The sequence below is a fragment of the Adiantum capillus-veneris genome, chromosome 16 (genome assembly GCF_014529385.1).
Source record: "Adiantum capillus-veneris isolate H3 chromosome 16, ASM1452938v2, whole genome shotgun sequence".
Classification (NCBI taxonomy): Eukaryota; Viridiplantae; Streptophyta; class Polypodiopsida; order Polypodiales; family Pteridaceae; genus Adiantum; species Adiantum capillus-veneris.
The window spans coordinates 148,563,214-148,567,368 of record NC_140946.1 but is presented as its reverse complement, the minus strand read 5'-3'; positions in this window follow the sequence as shown (position 1 = coordinate 148,567,368).

Sequence of the window (4,155 nt, the reverse complement as noted above, 5' to 3'; positions counted from 1 at the left end):
GTTAGGTCATGTTATGGTACTGTAATTTGTGAGAAATTTTCTATGAAGCGTCTAGAGTATGCACAGATACCTATAAAGCTTCTTAGTTCATGATTATTCCTTGGTTTAAGCCATCATTTTATTACCTCTAACTTTGATGGATCCATTTGGATGCCATCTTGAGAGATAATGTGACCTAAATACTAAATCTCTTGCAAGAAAATTTCACTTTTCTTTTGATTAACATAAAGTTTATTCTCTCTTAGAACTTGAAATATTATCTAGAGGTGTTGCTTGTGTTCATCTAGTGAATTAGAGTAGATGATAATATCATCGAAGAACACTCCATTAAAGGTTCGGTGAGGCCTGAATAGTTTCTCCATCAAGCGATTGAATGTGGCTGGTACATTGGACAATGTATTCGTAAAGACCAAACGTAGTGCGAAGATGCGGTCTTTACAATGTCTTGATCAACTATCCTTATTTGATGATAGCCACTTTTTAGGTCAATTCTTCTGAAGTAGGTGGACCCTTGTAGCTTATCAAATAGGTCTTCTACCCGTGGAACGGGAAAACCTATTCTTGATAGTGATCCTATTTAGTGCTCTATAGTTGGCACACATATGATATGTGCCATCTTGCTTTTGCACTAATAGCATGGGTGAGCAAAATGGAGATGAGCTAGGCCTAACCATGCCCTTCTCAACTAACTCATGCACTTGCAGCATAATCTCCTCTTGTTGAGCTTGAGAAACTCTATAAGGAGGTTTATTAGGCGGTGAAATTCTTGGAAGAAGTTCAATTGCATGGTCATCATTTCCTCGTTTAGGAGGTAGCTCACAAGGGATGCCATCAATAAAGACATCTTGAAACCCCTTGAGAAAATTGGATAACTCTAATTCCTTGTGAGTGTGTATATTTTCTTTTGCTAAAACATTAGGTTCATTTTGAGAATCTTTAACAAAAATCGTGTACATGGAAATAGAGCTCTTTATTGACTTATTGAAAGCTTGCATATGTACAATGGGTATGGTGTTATCCATTTGCTTAGCATCTATATACATGTCTTTTTCCCTGAACCTAAAGTAGATTCTCCTTTCAGGGAATTTAACATTGGCAGCCATGTGATCAAACCATGGTGCCCCTAGGATTACATCCTCATGCTTGAGAGGAGAGATAAAGAAGTTTTCTTTGTCCACATAGCTTTGGACATGGAGGCTCATTTTCCCTATTAAGGGAGTGACTGAAGCTTCTTGCCCCTCGAAAACACCATTTGCGGGTAGGACATCTCCCATCTCGTAAGCTTGTATGCCTAGCTTGGTGGCCAACTATGTCGATAACCGCGGATATGGTGCGTGGCCTTTGGGATTTGATATACTCCACCACTTCTTCAGTTAAGCCCGCATAAAATTGTTGCTATTGCTCTCCAAAATCCAACTTTTTGAAGATAGTGGCTTTGAGTTGTAGGTCCCAAAACTTGTCTACATATTTGTGGATGGATTTGTAAGGAGAGAGCTTCAGCCTTCACCATTCAGTGAGTACTTTGTCTTTGGCATCGGTGGCCAAAAACTACTTCATAATGGAAGCTCTTAAAGCATTCCACATTCGTGGAGCTTCACCGTTCACACGTAGGCTAGACCACCATTCCTGGCCGACTTTTGAAAGTGCTTAGCTACATGGTGTAGCATGGTGTATAACCGCAGATATGGTGTGTGGCCTTTGGGAGTTGACACTCCACCATTTCTTCAGTTATGCTCGCATAAAATTGTTTCTTTTGCTCTCCAAAATCCAACTTTTCAAAGACAATGTCTTTGAGTTGTAGGTCCCAAAACTTGTCTACATATTTGTGAATGGATTTGTAGGGAGAGAGCTTTAGCCTTCGCCATTCGATGAGTACTTTGTCTTTGGCATCGGTGGCCAAAAACTGCTTCATCATGGAAGCTCTTAAAGATTTCCATGTTTGTGGAGCTTCACCGTTGGCCCGTAGGCTAGACCACCATTGCCTGGTGGACTTTTGAAAGTGCTTAGCTACATGGTGTAGCATAGAGGACTCCGTGAAGCCCTCATCTCCAAACGCTGCATGAATTGTTGGATAAAGGCCAAGACTTTGTCCGTAGCACCAAAGGTGCCATCGTAGGTAAGGAAAGAGATGCTCTTTCCTCTCTCTTTAAACTTCTTGAGATTGGATCACCTCTTCCATGCGGCATAGGATTTCCTATGGCCTCTTCTTTTTGATGGTTCAAAGGTTGCACCATCACTTTCTTCAAAAGATGAAGAATTTGAGGAAGATGGAGAAGAGGGTGACCTCTTTCTTGCCTTTTTCTTGCCTTGATCTTCTTTGTCTGCACCATCACTTTCATAAGAGGAAGAGGATGAAGGAGATGGAGAAGGCGGTGTCCTCTTTCTCGCCCTTTTCTTCTCTTGCTTTTTGTCATCCCTCATTGAATTATGGTGTGGAGAAGTGTATGATGGTCTTCTCCGTTTTGGAGGTGATGGATAGCGTTTAGCCCGCCGTCTTCGTGGAGCCATCTCCATCGAGGTGACAGGAGACTCACTTCTTGCTCGTTCCTTTGGTGGAGGCTCTTGAGTTCTCCTTTGAGAAGGAGATGCATCATCAAGAAGCAATTTCTGCGTATGGATCCTCTTCTTCTTCCCGAATCGGAGAGAGGCCTCTTTTCGAAGTCCCACAAGGAGGCTTCCTAGCTGCTCTCTCGTCATGGTGGGGAGCTTGGAGAATCCCATGAGCACGAAGCTGCCATTGCACTTCACTTTGGAGGGATGGATCGCCCATTGCTTGTTGAAGCCTAGAAACAAGGTAGTTAACAAGCATAGGGGCATCATAAGTAGCCTGCTCATTAGCAAAATCAAAGTTATCAACATTAATTTCACTCTCTTTACTATTGTCAACTGTTCTAACAACTTTTAGGTGTAAACATTTTAGGTGTACTTTGGCACTTCAAGCCCTAGTTGCTACTCCTCTTTACCCCTTTAGAAAAAGCACTCAAGCTATTGTACTCGTGGCTCGAATACCATCAATTGCAAGGAATAGAAGAGAGGGTCGTTCAACACCAAAACAGCACTAGCTCCTGTCAAGCTTCTAATAGCTCAATAGTGGTTAAAAGCCGTAGGCAATCCCCGTAGGACTCCACTATTAAGACCATAGCTCTCGACGGTGATGCCCCATTATCTGCAAGAAGGCAGACACACTGCAAGGCTGAAAAATCCCTATTCTACTTACTCAAATGAAATTAATAGTACCAACCATTTATAGCTAGCTTCAGGATCTCCCTTCTTGAGAAAGAAAAGAGAAACTTTGTGCTCTGATACTAATGTAACATTTAATGGCCTAGTAACTTGTGTGTAGCGAAAAATAGCATGAACATAGTGAGCATTTCATTAGAATAGATTCCTAATGAGAATAACAAGAGTGCTTGGGTGGAGAGAGCAACAAAAAGCATAACGCCTAGTTAGATAGAATGAACAATACTTCAAAAGAGAGAGAAATTAAGCTATTGACAACAGTTGAGGATTGGATTTGCATGGAGCCGGTCCCCCCTCCAAAAGGCTTTGTATTATGGTTTCTCCCATCAAGAGAGACATTTTACAATACAATTCTTTGTGTTTCTTCAATACTAGCTAGTGCAATGAAGATGGAAACTTCAACGACTAACTAAAAAACACTCATTAAACACAACATCAATTCCCTCATAGTATCAGACCCAAGACCTCACACACCTTCGAAGATGGTGAGAGCTAGCGGGGTATGAGAGTAGATTGAGAGGAAGGAGTAGTCTTACGAGAAATATATACATCTCCTCACATAATCACTCATATTAGCATAGCTTAGCTTAGTAATTAGCATGGTAGAGGAGATGAGCATGCATTGAAGCTTATCTCTTGGTTGGATTTGCATCACAAAGCCAAGAGTTGTTTGTGTAGGCCTCCCTTCTCACAAGCTTGGAGTAGGTGATAAGCTTTCCATTAAAGCTTGACAAGGAGAGAGAGAGAGAGAGAGTCTTCTTACTTCAAACACATGGACTAGTGTGAGTGTGTATGCCATAATGCCTTGAGAAAATCAGCCCCCCTCTCTCTTGGTCGAACCCTCTTGCTATTTGATCATCCTCACACCCTATTGGACCTCTCCATGCTTAGCGAATGGAATTTCAAGAGCATAAG